The sequence below is a fragment of the Gorilla gorilla genome, chromosome 2 (assembly GCF_029281585.2).
Source record: "Gorilla gorilla gorilla isolate KB3781 chromosome 2, NHGRI_mGorGor1-v2.1_pri, whole genome shotgun sequence".
Classification (NCBI taxonomy): Eukaryota; Metazoa; Chordata; class Mammalia; order Primates; family Hominidae; genus Gorilla; species Gorilla gorilla.
This window is the reverse complement of record NC_086017.1, coordinates 19,238,645-19,254,575: the sequence shown is the minus strand read 5'-3', so window position 1 is coordinate 19,254,575 and position 15,931 is coordinate 19,238,645. Positions and strand designations below refer to the sequence as shown.

The 15,931-nt window shown below is 37.5% G+C and overlaps 1 protein-coding gene across 24 annotated transcripts in view; it reads right to left on the bottom strand.

Moving 5' to 3' along the window:
- Positions 1 to 15,931, bottom strand: part of SETD5 (SET domain containing 5) — a 78,678-nt gene that overhangs the window by 55,550 nt on the left and 7,197 nt on the right. For 2 of the 24 annotated variants that reach the window (XM_063703574.1, XM_063703575.1), the window contains exon 2: positions 15,115 to 15,181. The exons of the other annotated variants lie outside the window; for them this stretch is intronic. The gene's annotated coding sequence lies outside the window, so the exon portion shown is untranslated. The remainder of the gene's footprint in view (positions 1 to 15,114; positions 15,182 to 15,931) is intronic. 24 annotated transcript variants of the gene reach the window in all.

The window sequence follows — 15,931 nt, the reverse complement described above, 5'->3', positions numbered from 1 at the left end:
TAATGTGGAAAGAAAAAATGTGAGAAACATGAAAAAAAAATGAGAGAGAAGTGTTAAGCATAAGAAGAAACAAATATGAGTTACTGGAAAACAAAGAGACGAACTCTAAAAGAGCACTTGGAGATACAGTGAAAAGTTCATGTATTTGGAACAGTATAAATTAGGCTTATAATCTGAAGCAAGTTAATGCAAGCAAAGAATTTTAGGGGTTCGGGACTGAACGGAAAAAAGAAAAGAGAGAAACACTGATTGGGGTAAGCACTGAGAGACAGGAAACATCATGATTTAGTAATTTAAAGCAAAAATAAAAATTTCCTTTTCTCCCATCTCTTCTACAATACCAGTTTATTCCTTGATTCCTTTGCCTAAATTTATACTCCCTCTAGGAGCTACTGAGCTCGGCACAATAAACCGATGTCTATAAGAAATCTAAGTTTACTAGAATAAAAGGACATTAAAAGACAACTGAAAAAAAATCCTAGTCTATATTAAGAATTTCCTTCTCCATAAAAAACTTCGTAATTAGTGCGTATTATAGAGACCAAGTCATACTTAGTAGTATGTGGAGCAGAAGAGGGGAGTGGCAGTAGGATAAGACTACATATCATAAATAACAGAATTATTATTATCTAAATATTGTGATCATAAATTATTTTAACACTGAAGAAAAATATTTTATTTACAACCCATTTAACAATGATAAAAAGGTATTTACTGCTCAACTAACCAACAATACACAGACTGTTTGTAACCTTAACAACAATCAGGAAGATTTTAGACTTCTAAGTACCAAATAAAGATGATGCCCTCAAATAATTTAGACTGACTAAACCTCTTTAAAGAGTTATACTCTCAACATTTTCTGAAGGTTCTGTCCTACTGTGTTCTTAGGCTCAGAACATGTGTTAGAGACCAATGTACCAAACTAGAGTAGGAAAAGAACTTCTCATATCTCTATACGTGCCTCCTCTCTGTGAATTCAGATCTTCTTCATTTTCAAACCCCAAAATGGGAGCCACTTTTACTTACTATAGATGAAGTGGGTTGTGCACATTTATGAGCCATTAATATCTGTATTTTTACTTTCATTAATTTAGGCAAAATTTCTCCAACCGATGAAGAAACAGAAATGAAGAAACAGAGCTACAAAAAGATTAACTTGTATGAAGTCTACTACACACCTACAGTAGTAAAGTTCAGAGGAAAGAAAATTAAGATGTTAATGTATAGCTTGTTTATTATAGTAATTACTACTTACCTTAGATAGCAACATCTGAGTTATAACTAATTGTTTTTATTTTTATTTTTGAGACAGGGTCTGTCACTCAGGTTGGAGTGCTTTGGTGCAATCACAGCTCACTGCAACCTCAACCTCCTGGGCTCAAGTGATCCTCTCACCTTAGCCTCCCAAGTAGCTGGGACCACAGACGCATACTGCCATGCCCAGCCTTGTTTTAATTAAGTACCAATTGGTGCTATGTAAGACAATTAGGTCCAGATAAAATTCCTGGCTGTCTTGGGATTTATATTATGTAGATTTGCTACTTTTTTCATTCATTCATTCAACAAACATGAAGTAACTACTATTAATATACATATATATATATATATAAACTATGTTAAGCGCTATTTTAAGAGGTATATTTTATCCAAAGTAGAAAAGGGTAGGCAACTTGCAAACTGTTCAGGTTTGCCTATGTGCCAAGTACTGCATTTATACAACCACGAAGGGGGACAAAAATCCTGTAAGTGGGCCGGGTGTGGTGGCTCATGCCTGCAATCCCAGCACTTTGGGAGGCCAAGGCGGGTGGATCACCTGAGGTCAGGAGTTTGAGACCAGCCTGGCCAAGATGATGAAACCCCATCTCTACTAAAAATACAAAAATCAGCCAGGCAAAGTGGTGGACACCCGTAATCCCAGCTACTTGGGAGGCTGAGGCAGGAGAATCGCTTGAATCCAGGAGGTGGAGGTTGCAGTGAGCCAAGATTACACCACTGCGCTCCAGAAACCCTAAAATGAAAGTTATCTGCAAATTCCCAATGTTTATGTATGTGATTCACATTTATTTTTTTTTTTTGAGACGGAGTTTCGCTCTTGTTGCTCAGGCTGGAGTGCAATGGCACGATCTCAGCTCACTGCAACCTCCACCTCCCGGGTTCAAGCAATTCTCTTGTCTCAGCCTCCTGAGTAGCTGGGATTATAGGTGCCCACCACCACACCCAGCTGATTATTGTATTTTTAGTAGAGACGGGGTTTCACCACGTTGGCCAGGGTGGTCTTGAACTCCTGGGCTCAGGTGATCTGCCTGCTTCATTCAGCCTATGTGATTCACTTTTAAGACTACTACTGACTGGATGTCCTGTAAAGTTCTTAGACACTAAATATTAGATCTTAGTTGCATTTCTACAAATTTGGGCTAGGAGCTTCAAAGTAAACCCTAGCTGAAGCAATATTCAGAACCAAAGTACTTTCTTACAGTTGTCCTTTGACATAACCTTTAATTCTTTTAATAGACCGCACTAAGCTCTAAATTTCTTCTTTCTGTAATGAAAAAAACTTATGCTAGCCATCTGTAATCTAGCTGGCATCTGTAGAGGTCTGACTGCAAATGCAAGTAAACTAGAAGATTTGAGTGCTTCGTTTCAAACAAATTATCAAAACTCTGTTCTAGCACTTTGGGAAGCCCAGGCGGGAGGATCACGAGGCCAGGAGATCGAGACCATCGTGGCTAACACGGTGAAACTCCGTCTCTACTAAAAATACAAAAAAAAAAAAATTAGCCGGGCGCGGTGGCAGGCGCCTGCAGTCCCAGCTATTCGGGAGGCTGAGGCAGGAGAATGGCGCGAACCCGGGAGGCGGAGCCTGCAGTGAGCCGAGATCGCGCCACTGCACTCCAGGCTGTGCTACAGAGCAAGACTCCGTCTCAAAAAAAAAAAAAAAAAAAAAAAAAACAACACTCTGTTCTAGCAGTTCTGCGTCAGAAGTCTAAAATATGATGCTTCATTTTTAATCACCTTTGGAAAGAAACCTAGACACTGTGAGAGACTTATTTTAGAATATGTGGGGAAAAAATAAAGAATAAAATAATTAAAAAAAAAAAAAGACTTGGCCAGGCACAGTGGCTCCCGCCTATAATCCCAGCACTTTGGGAGGCCGAGGCGGACGGATCACGAGGTCAGGAGATCGAGACCATCCTGGCTAACATGGTGAAACCCCGTCTCTACTAAAAATACAAAAAATTAGCTGGGCATGGTGGTGGGCGCCTGTAGTCTCAGCCACTCGGGTGGCTGAGGCAGGAGAATGGCGTGAACCTGGGAGGCGGAGCTCGCAGTGAGTGGAGATCACGCCACTGCACTCCAGCCTGGGCGACAGAGCAAGACTCCGTCTCAGGGAAAAAAAAAAAAAAAAAAAAGACTTATCTATACTGATTTACTAAAAGACAGGAGACAAAATATGGACTTCACTTTCATCATAGGAACAAAATCACTTGGTATACTCCATTATTACACCCACATGGTCCAAATCCATGCCCTGGCCAAATGAGGGAAAAAACCCTCTTTTTTGTTGTGCTGGCACTAGCACCTGACTGAAGAGCTATTCTCCTTTGAAATTTTTGCAGACTTTTAGCAATCCACATCAGTCGCCTCCCTATGATTTCAAGGTAGCATTATATAATAGCAGTGAACTGGTCTCACTACTCTGGGGTGTGAACCCTCCAATCTACTCTATATTCTTCCATGATGTTATCCCTTCTAGAGCATAACTTTGGTTACTATCATTGCATTATTTGAAATCTACAAATAATGGTTTCCTTAATGCTTATTGGGCTAGTCCAAACTCCTTTGCCTGAATGGAACAAGAACATTTTTGTTAATTAGCTACTAACCTGTTTCCTTCTCCTTCAAAACTTTGTTTACACTATTCATGCTTTTATTTTTCATCTTTAAAAAAAAAAACTTTATGGTGAAAAACTTCAAATAAATATAAAACCAGAGAAAACCCAATGGTCTCTACCCAGCTTTAATCAACAATCAATTCATGGCCAATCTTATTTTATCTATAACCTCTCTTCCTTCCAGATTAGTCTACAGCAAAATCCCCAAAATACCAGTTGTGTCTATGACATCTGGTGGGTGGAGCTATCCCTTGTTTATCCTTATAATGGGTATAAGGATACATAAGAGGGGCATGTTTATCATAATGATAGGTCATGGTGATAAGAAATCAAAGGTCATCATTCTTTAGCAAAAGTTCCAACGAACAAGAAGCTTATGCAATTCAACAATTGCTAGATTTGCTGAGTAATGCTTAGGTTTTACAACTATACACTTGTGGTTATTAAAAAAAGTCTTAATCATTGAAATATTTTAAGAAAAAAATCACTGTAAACTATTTTTATGACACGAGTTTGTTGATAAATTTCTTGCATTCTTGGGAATGCAAATTTCTCCTTAGAGCAGAGCTAACTGCAAGTACATACATGACCCACAGCTGCGACACAGCATTCCTATATTTGCTATATGCCAATATACAAAAATGAATGACACAGGAGAAACACCCCAAAGCAGGCAGGCAGTGAGTGTGATATTCCATAAATCTGTGTACTAAAGATAAGGACTGATTATATCACAAAAGTGACGGCTCACATTTGAGGTAGATGGCCAGCTGTTCTTATTTTTAGTGAGCAATCTCTTAGAGTACTTGGAGTCTTAGAGTGCTGACAGACTTAGGCCAATAAGGCTCACCCACTCTGAGGCACACCTTCCAATGGAAAAATGACTCAATAATAACACTGAGTGTCACAAACCAAAAATATTTTGGATGCATGTGGAAGATTCCCATTTGAACCACAAAAAAATTACAAAGAAAGTAGCCAGGCATGGTGGTGCACACCTATAGTCCCAGCTACTCAGGAGGCTGAGGTGGGAGGATGGCTTTAGCTCGGGGGGTGGCTTGCAGTGAGTTGAGACTGCGCTGCTGCACTCCAGCCTGGGCAACAGAACCAGAGCCTGTCTTTTGAAAAAAAAAAAAAAAAGTTCAACAGCAATGGGGCTGGGCAGGGTGGCTCACACCTGTATCCTAGCGCTTTGGGAGGCTGACTTAGGAGAATCACTTGAGGCCAGGAGTTTTGAGGCCACCCTGGGCAACACAATAAGACAGCCAGGAGTGGTGGTGCATACCTGTAGTCCAAGCTATTTAGGAGGCTGAGGTGGGAGGATCCCGATCCCTTGAGCCTAACTAAGAGTTGAGACTGCAGTGAGCTATGACTGTGCCACTGCACTCCAGCCCGGGTGACAAGGAGATCCTGTCTCTAAAATTAAAAAAAATAAAATAATAAAATAACAGCAATGGAAGACAACGACCAACTCAAACAAACACTAATATATGTCTAGTAGGTTACTGAGCAAAATAAAATCTTTGAAATGGTAAGCACATTTGTCTTCCTAAAAGCCCATGAGGCCAAATGTCTTTGGATCAGCTAGCTAGTGGCTTCTTATGAGATCCAGGACCTTCAACAGTTCCCGTCATCTAAAACATTAAAAATATTTAACTTATAGATTACAAAAACTTTCTCTGGAAATCTTAATATAAAAAATGATTTTAAAGCCTTGACACATATGCTCATCTTTGATCCAGTTTCAATGAACATTTCAACTGTATTTGGGCCAAAATGCTCATGTCATTAATTAACTTATAATAAATTAGTCCCAGGAAACTGATAAAATAGTACTTTTTAGTTAGGAATACAACTGGTATAAACTGCTTTAATTCTTATACAAAATATAATTACAACCATATACCATATTTAAACTTTCCCATTTATGTTACTGTCTCTTTTAATCATCTCTGTTAGTTTTCCTGTCATATCAGAGTTTGACCCCAAACAAAGCCCAGAATTCTAGCACTAAACAGAGTGAAGCAAAACACAGACTATCTCAGATTTCCATAAATTTGCTATTTTCCTTTTCATTAAAACGTCTATTTATAAACTTATTTTTTCCTGAGTAAAATAGTTCCAAATCCTGAACATTACTGTTTTTGAATGCTGTATTTCCTTTTCCAATACTCAGTAACCAATAACAAAAAAATTAAAAAAAAAAAATCCATGCTCCAGATTTTTAACGAATCCATTGAAGACCGCCATTAATAACTTAAAAGCAGTGGTTCTCAATCTTTTGGAGAAAAACGCTTGTTTTTTCTTCTAAGTTTAAAAATTTTCCATCTGTTGATGAGAATACAGTAAAAAAATACACTACGGAGAACTAGTAATTCTTCTGCACAATATCCTTCCATTTTATGTCCTTAAGGACCATTACCTATTTAGCCAAGACAGGACTAAACAATGTATATCCTGGTAAATACATGGAATGATACTACTAGGGGGGAAAAAGGGAAACCAAGATCCCTGCTCTAGAAAGGGTCCCCCTTTCACCTGTTGTGCCAAGCAGCAAACTATCATTAAGTTGCCTTGTAGAAGCAATGATAGTCTCATACTCATCCCCGAATTCTTAACAACAACAACAACACACACACACACACACACCCCCAAAAAACACACACGACCAATGGCTCTTCAATGAATTAAGAATTTCTTAAGAATTTACTGAGATTCAAGACTGCTTTTCACATTTTGAATTCCAACTCTTCCTACATCTGAATAGGAAAGTAAAAAGGAAATCTAGTAGGAATCCATTTGTTCTAGTACCAATATTCAAAAACATCCTAGGCATAACTACTTTGTGACTGTTTTTCTAGAATATTTCAGACTTAATACTTAGCTATTATTTGAGCACACATACTCATTCCTCAGAAAACTGCAGAGACAAAATTTGACGTAAAACTTCTAGGTCTTGGCCAGGCGCCGTGGCTCACGCCTGTAATTCCAGCACTTTGGGAGGCCAAGGTGGCAGATCACGAGGTCAAGAGTTGGAAACCATCCTGGCCAAAATGGTGAAACCCCATCTCTACTAAAAATACAAAAATTAGCTGGGCGTGGTGGCGTGCGCCTGTAGTCCCAGGTACTCGGGAGGCTGAGGTAGGAAAATTGCTTGAACCCGGGAGGCAGAGGTTGCAGTGAGAAGAGATCACACCATTGCACTCCAGCCTGGGTGACAGAGCCAGACTCCGTCTCAAAAACAAAACAAAACAAAACAAAAACAAACAAAAAATGAAACTTCTAGGTCTCTGCTGTATACTCTGTGCCGGAAGAGGCCAATTAACTTAAAAAAAAATAAATAATACACACACACACACACACACACACACACACACACACACTCCGCCTCCCCCCACCCAAAGAAGCTAGAATTTACAAATCACTCCCATAAGGGATAACATCTGAAAAACATTCATCCTCTTCCTTCATCCGTGTTCCAGATCCAGAAGGCCCATGCAATTCTAGGCAAAGAATCCTAGAGAAAAAAGATCAAAACTACAGATGGGCCGCAATAAAGTCAGGGGGAGAGAGAAGGGCAGATTTTATCAGTAGAGGTGGAAGTCTCCTTAAATATGGTCTGATATTTATAAGATACCTTTTCAGAAATTCAACCATATCATAAAATGTTACCTATTGTACACTGAACACACTATTACATTAATTAATCCATTTGCTTCCTCAACCTTCTCTTCAGGAATGCTCTCCAGAATCTGTATAGACTTCTTTATAATATTAAAATTTCCCTCTTAGTATAAACTCATTATATATGTAGGCTACTCTATTTTTTCTGTTGATTGGAAATAGCAGGTGATGATCAGGAGAGGAAATGGGCTCAGAGGGCAAGCAGTATCAACAGGGAAAGACTGAAACATCTGATTACGTTCACTAGTCTGCTTTACCAGGATCCATGATAGCCAAGTCTATGAATACTTTTATTTTAAAATTTAAAACTTTCTATTATGGGCTGGGCATGGTGGTTCATGCCTGTAATCCCAAAGCTCTGGGAGGCTGAGGCATGAGAATCTCTTGAGGCCAGGAGTTCAAGGCCAGCTGGGCAACATAGCAAGACCTTGTTTCAAATAAAGTATGAAAGTAAAATGGTATAAAGAAGTCCATTTATTCATTATCTAGTATCGACAATGACCAACTAATAAGTTGATTGTTTCATTATCTCCTCTCTATCTAAAGCAAACCCCAGATAACATTTCATTTCATCCATAAATATTTCAGCATGTATCTCCAAAAGATAAAGACTTGTTTAAAAAACAAAATGTAGGCTGGGCCTGATGGCTTATGCCTGTAAACCCAGAGCTTTGGGAGGCTGAGGCACGAGACCACTTGAGGCCAGGAGTTCAATCAAGACCAGCCTGGGCAACAGAGTGAGACCCCCACCTGTACAAGATATTTTTTAAAAAATTAGCTGGGTGTGGTAGCACATACCTGTAGTCCTAGCTACACTGGAGGTTGAGGTGGGAGGACTGCTTGAGCCCAGTGGTTCAAGGTTACAATGAACAATGATTGTGCCACTGCACTCTAGCCTGGGCGACAGAGTAGGACCTTGTCTCTTAAAAAACAAAAAAAACCCAAAACTGTGCACTGTAGTTTGCTCCTTATTTTTTCGGTGGTGGGGGAAAAGGGAAGATAACTTTAGTGTACCATTTTGTCCTTTCCTAGAATGCCCATATCTAAAATACTATCTTCTAATAGGAATTCCTTATAGCACTCTACAACCTCACTCCAACCCCAGAGTATTAAAAAGAAAAACAAAAAACAACAACAAAAAAATCAAACCTGAACTAATGAACAATCTGGTGTTATATAACTTACTTTGAGGGCATGTAAAGACAAACGTATCTCAAAATTCTAGTGTTAAACAAACAAAAAAACCACCTGTGACTCTGGTCAGCATACACAATACCCTAAAGCCACAACAAATAATACAATTTCAGGATCCAGTGTTTGTAAAGGACCCTGGATCCTGAAAAGGAGACTTGCTTCCTTAAAACTTTCTTTATTAAATTTTTTAATGTGATTATATTTATATAGTAAGCACTGGTATACTTGTGAAGTCAGAGGCCTCAAATTTTAACTAGATACCAATTATTCCTTTGTTAACAGTTGGTTCTTTTCATATAACCAATGAAGTATTGAAAATCAGGTGTTATTTACAGCATATGAACATTACTAATTCTAAGTAAAGTTCAGACAGAGTTTAGAGAACTGATCAAATACTCGTAACAATAACCACTTCCAAAATAAAGGCAGCATTTACTGGATGCTTATGTTGCACCAGCCACTGTTCCTTTAACCACTTTTCATGCATTAACTCATAATGCTCATAATGTTTAGGAGAAAAGTATTATTCCTATTAGACCAAAGAATTAAACTCATCTTGGCCAAAGCCAAAGCAAGAAAACCACAGCTAGAATCCTCACATTCTTAATCACTATTTCTTCACCTTTGGTATATCTTGATTTAGTATTTTTAAAGACTATATTAGTCATTAGAAAGTGACGTAATGCTGAAATGTGATAACTTTAAGATACTGTAATTAGGAAGGATAAAACATTTAATATTTAACAGGTACAAGACTTTTAAAGTTTTAATATTTTATTTAAAACACATAAAATCAAATAACTTGGATTTTAAATGACAAAGTTAAAAAATATATGACATCCTTTCTAAATAACATACATTTCAGGTCTAAGGGCAAACCATTCAAGAAATGTTAACTGATGAGCTCTCTACACTTCAAGTAGCACCAGTGTCCCAAGTGTACCTGAAATTCCCAGAGACAAACATGGTCTGGCATTTCAAGAGAGAGAATTTTGGCCAGGTGCGGTGGCTCCCCTGAAGTTAGGAGTTCAAGACCAGCCTGACCAACAAGGTGAAACCCTGTCTCTACTAAAAATATAAAAATTAGCTGGGCGTGGTGGCAGGCACCTGTAGTCCCAGCTACTTGGGAGGCTGAGACAGGAGAATTGCTTCAACCTGGGACGCCTAGGTTGCAGTGAGCTGAGATCATGCCACTGCACTCCAGCCTGCGAAACAGAGCGAGACTCCATCTCAAAAAAAAGAAAAAAAAAAAAGAGAATTTTTACTGGAGAAAGAAAGTTTCTTATCTCAAACTGCTTGTATTAAGCCAAGAAATTCTGGTTCCAAAAAAAAAAAAAAAGAAAGAACAGAAATTTCCACATTCCTCTTCTATAGTGTAAAAATATTAGTTAGTGAAAAATCTAGAAGGAAATAGTTTTAGTAACTGAACTAACCTAAATGCTTCTTGTGCTAAAAGGGGAAGTACCGACAAAACATCACTCTGAAAATTCATGATGACTCTGTTGAGTCTAACATATAGGGACAGGGAGAGAACCAGCTGGAAGACACTAGGATAGAAGCTCAATTTTTCTGATTATACCCAGCTTCGTAAATTTCACTTCCTAACCATTTAAGTATTTTACATAATCATAAAACAAAACCTAATCCCTGAAAAATCTGAAAGTAAAATGTAACAAATTAACCTCACTGTGTATCAAACTGGTGGCATAACCATAGAGAACTATTCTAAGGGGGATTTCAAAATACTGTAATCTGACTGTATATGGTCATGTGCCACATAACGACATTTCAGTCAAGGATGGACCACATATGATAATGATCCCATAAGACTGTAATGGAGCTGCCCTACAAAGGTGTACCATTTTTTATCTTTTATACCGTATGTTTACTTTATCTTTTCCATTTTCAGATACACAAATGCTTACCACTGTGTTACAACTGCGTATAGTATCCAGTGGTCACATGCTGCACAGATTTGTAGCCTAAGAGCAATGGGCTATACCATATAGCTTAGGTGTACCATCTAGGTTTATGTTAGTACATTCTAGATGTTCACACAATGACGAAATCACCTGACAACACATTTCTCAGAAAATATCCTCATCAAGTGAGGCACGACTATCTCTATCTCTAAAGGGATATACCCTAAGGGCAAAAAGACATGAGAAAACAAAACAAAAAACCACTTTCCAGTAATCATATTGTTCTGTCACACTAAAACTGTAGTGTGCGTATTGTGGCACAAAACAAAGAGAAATTACATTGGTGTTAGTGAAAACTGAGATTTTGGGCATGGGGAAAGGGAGAAAGATTAGGTTTATGTAAACATCATGTAGTACTGAGTTTGAAATGCAGCTTTTAAAATACCAAGTGATATTTTTAAAAAGAAATAAAATACTTTTAAACTTTGTTCATTGAAAAATCTAGAAACGAGGCCCAAACCAAGAGCAATGAACACTCCTACCATCCATACTGTGGTTTCTAAGTACCATTTTTCATTAAAAGAATGAAGAGGTTTCTGCAGAAATGGCTGATTCCAGGTTTGGGGCAAAAAATGTACAAAATTATCCTAGAACATCTAGTAATAGTAGGAAGCAAGGAAACAAGTGAGGAAAGTATTAAGAATGAATCAAAAGAATTTAGTAGCCAACAAAGGTAGGACAACCTGAATGTCAAAAATAGTAACTGCCAGAGACTGTAACATATCAAACATGTTTAAAACCATGAGTACACAATAATAATACTTCATTCATGTCTTTAGATGTTGCTAAGTTACCAACCCATTATTTTGAAAACTGGTAAATAAGGGGGTAAAAAACCCAAGTGCTTATCTTACCTTCTGTATATAAACTATCTTAGTATAGCCAAATAAAAATGAGGGTGAGTATTCCGGACAATGAAGAAGTAAGAAAATATCATCTAATATGAAGTAAATCATGAATATAGGCCAGTGATTCTCAAAAAGGGTGGTGTGAGAATGCCTGAAGTCCTCTAGATTCTGTCAGAGGGTTATATGAGGTCTTCCATTTTCCAACCAATTATCTGTACAAGGCCAGATTTTCTTCAGTCTTCAACCAAAACAACTTATCACAAGAAATTAAATGCAGAAGGAGTTATGAGAAAGCAGCTGTCTTCTATTAAGTCAGACATTAAAGAGATTTGCAAAAATGTCAAATGACACTTATAAAATTAAAAATGTTATTTTTATTAAAAAATCACATTACTTCTATTAGCAGGCTTTATTACTATTTTAATATTAGTAAATAACTTAAAATTTTTCTCAGTTTTAGTTTCTAATATGGTAAATCTTGACATAATTCACACAAACAAAAGCTCTTCCAGGTCTTCAATTTTTAAGACCACAAAGTTTGATCTAGGCAATGAATAACAACAGCTGCTTAACATTACATAGACAAGCAGAAATGATGTAACTCTTAATGGAAATACACAGTACTATTATAAAATATGCTTACAATCTATCTAAGCAGTAATTTACATGAAATACAGGTGGGGGGAGGTTGTTTAATAGAGGAATGTGTTAAATGATTATCCAACCTTCAAAATCCAGAGTAGGAACTCCACGAAATAATGAATTTCTTTAACAAGAATCCTACATGGAAAAAACAGAATCTATAAAGACTCAAACTTACCAATCAAGGTATGGACCTTATCCTGATCAAACGGAACCTTTTAAACTAACAGTTTAATAAACTCCAAAGTATTTTTCTATTTTGTAGTAATTGGAGTTTTTAATAATAAAAAATTAAAAAATTAATCAAATCTATACCTACTCCTTCCCTTACTACCACCTAATGGGAAAAGAAAAAAGACATTCTAAAAACTGCTCATTTGGAAATGGGGGTTCAGAGAGGTCAACAGATAAATCGCAGCACAGGAGACTCCAGAATAAGAAGAGCTCTATCAAGAAAAACTAGGTTGCTAGGTAGCGACTAAAAGTCTCACAATCCTCTACAATTATGGTAAGCATATAATTTATGGTCCAAATTGAGACATTTTTGAGAGTGAAACAGGTGCTATTACTAATTACGCTAGGATAGCAGGTATAAACCAGGACTGTCCCAAGGAAAGTAAAACGTGGTCACTATCTATACAAGATTAATTTTTTTTTTTGAGACATAGTTTCGCTCTTGTTGCCCAGGCTGAAATACAATGGCGCAATCTCAGCTCACTGCAATTTCTGCCACCTGGGTTCGAGCAATTCTCCTGCCTCAGCCTCCCGAGTAGCTGGGATTATAGGCATGCGCCACCACGCCCAGCTAATTTTCTATTTTCAGTAGAGATGGGGTTTCTCCATGTTGGTCAGGCTGGTCTCGAACTCTAGACCTCAGGTGATCTGCCCACCTTGGCATCCCAAAGTGTTGGGTTTACAGGCATGAGCAACCGCGCCCAGCCAAAAGATTAATTTTAAAATTAATTTTCACAAGAGATATTTGACATAATCCTTTGGGGGTAACTATTTGCCACAGAAACATATTCCTAGTATTAAAGTGTTTTTAAAAAAATGAGGTGTACTATAAAAAAAATTGTTTTTCATCTCCCTTGGCTGGCATGGTCATTTCATGAAGTGGGATATGTTTATTTCTCTTGTTGCTCAGTGTACTACTGCAAACTTCCAGCCATTCCTTTTCATACTAACTGTTCGTGATAAACCGTAAGAGGAAGGTTACACCTACCTAGAGCCTTCCTTCTCTAAAAATACATGTCTTCCCCTGGGACTCCACACATGGCCTAGGGTTTAAGTAAGAGTGGCATCTACAGTAACTTCTTTATTTTTTATTTATTTGAGACACAGTCTTGTTCTGTCTCCCAGGCTGGAATGCAGTGGCACGATCTTGGCTCACTGCAACCTCTGCCTCCCAGGGTCAAGCAATTCTTATGCCTCAGCCTCCCAAGTAGCTGGGATTACAAGCTTGCACCACTATGCCCGGCTAATTTTTGTATTTTTAGTAGAAATGGCATTTCACCATGTTGGTCAGGCTGGTCTCAAACACCCGACCCAAGGTGATCCACCCGCCCTGGCCTCACAAAGTGCTGGGAGTACAAGTGTGAGCCGCCACGCCTGGCTGGCTACAGTAACTTCTGAGATCTGTATATGATGTTAGCATAATTTTCATATTTTTGGTTTAACACTAAATATCTGGCTTTAGTACACTTACATAATATGTCACCAATAAGGTGACTACCTGATTTATCTGTGAATATTTTATGTCACTTTGTTTTTAAAGGTTTTTAAATATTGGGTAAACTTTTTCAATAAAAGCCCCAATATTAAAATGTGTAACAATTTGGTATGTAGACCTTATAATTTTTAGCTCCATCCTAAAATGTGCAGGGACATGTAAACCCACCCTTATTTTGTTCTATTACTAAATTACGACATTAAAGTTCTATTTGCCACAAATAACACTAAATTTGTCTAGGAAAAAATAACATTTCAAAAAGGACTTCAAAATTTTAGACTTGCTCTTACATTTTCCTCAGATCTATTCTTTTTTAAGGCATTCCACCGAATATATTTCAGGCTGTGGGCATAAACACATACTTCCATGGGCATAGTAGTTTGTACCATAGAAATTGAGAAAATAAAAATTTATGCTTTCATACAACATTCTAATGCTACATTCAGCATCTAATCAATCATACTGCTTCAAAGGCCCTTCTCTTTGTTCTGTTTTAGGTTAAACTCTTTTGTCTTTAGAACTAAAAGTTTTTTTAAAAATATGCCCTTTAGATTCTACCCCAAATGTTACCATAATAAACACATTTATTTTTAAAATAACTCTATCTGATTGGGGCTCTTCTCTGTCAATCTGGCTTCTCTTATAAAACAAGTCAACTCTCAACAGCCTATGTTAATAAGGGAAAATGTAAAATAAACGCAGAAGTAGTCTAATTGCCAACAGGTCCTTCCAGGTTCTTCCTTCTAAGTAAAACCTTCCTTGGATACCAAGAATGCCCAAACAGTTGATTATTAACTGCAGATCATCCTACTTCACAGAAACTGTGAAAGTACAAATTGTATGTGTTGTGGCATGTACAGAGGTTGGTGGTAGGAAACAGAATTTTTGAAACATAAGCCAAAGAACATAACAGGACACAGAGATGGGGAAGAAAATTCAACAACAAAAACCCCCTTCATACAAAACGACAAACAAGGGGCACAAATAGAAAGCAAGGAGATCCACCTGGGCATGTATTAAAATTAACATATCAACAGTATTAAATATGCTAACATGATACTGGAAACCAGATTCAAACTAGATCATAATATCTAAGAATGATGAAACAATCATCTTACTATATTCAGCAACGCATATACCTTATTAGATTACTCAGTTTCATTTGAGTCTTCACATTTCAGGAGTGGGGTGGGGAAAATCTCACCACTGAAAGACAATAAAAATGATAAAACATAAAATTTCCCCCTTTGTGGGGGTGGTATGGGATAAAAATGGCTTGAAGAACATAAATTATGCAGCTTGAAAAAAGAACTCTAAGACATGAAAAATTTATGTTCAAAGAGCTAATTAATTTCACCCCCACTAAGGTAATAGGGTAAACATACACAGACGTCTAATTTTTAACCTTATTTTAGTCATAAATCAGATTTATACAAATTAGTATTTTCCAAAACAAATTGCAGATATTATGTACAGAAGAGAGTCCACCTTTCTTCAAGCTAATATAGTGGCATCTGGTGGTAATAATGACTGTGAATGGCCAATGAAAATTAAGTATGCTTAAAACCTTTCTTTCTGTAAGGCTGAGAATCTGAAATGGTTTATCAAGAAAGAAAGTAGAAGATACAGAAGTTACAAAATCTCTATCACTAAAGACTTTTAAGAATGGGGCAAATTAGCTTTGTATTTAAGTACATATAAACAAGCCCACAACCTAAGCATAATAAAAATCACATTAGCCCATCCAATTTTCCCCCTTTGTCCTAGTTTCTTTTTGCTGGGAGGAGGCGTTGTGAGATAATAATAGCAGGAAATAAGGTGGAGCAGCTGCACAGGCAAGATGAGGTACAGTGCTTGTGTTTCACCTCCATTCCAGCCCTCTGCTGGCTAAGTCTTAGTGAAAATGAGATTAGCTGTTTGGGGAGCCCTAACAGTTATCAAAACCTTTGGAATCAA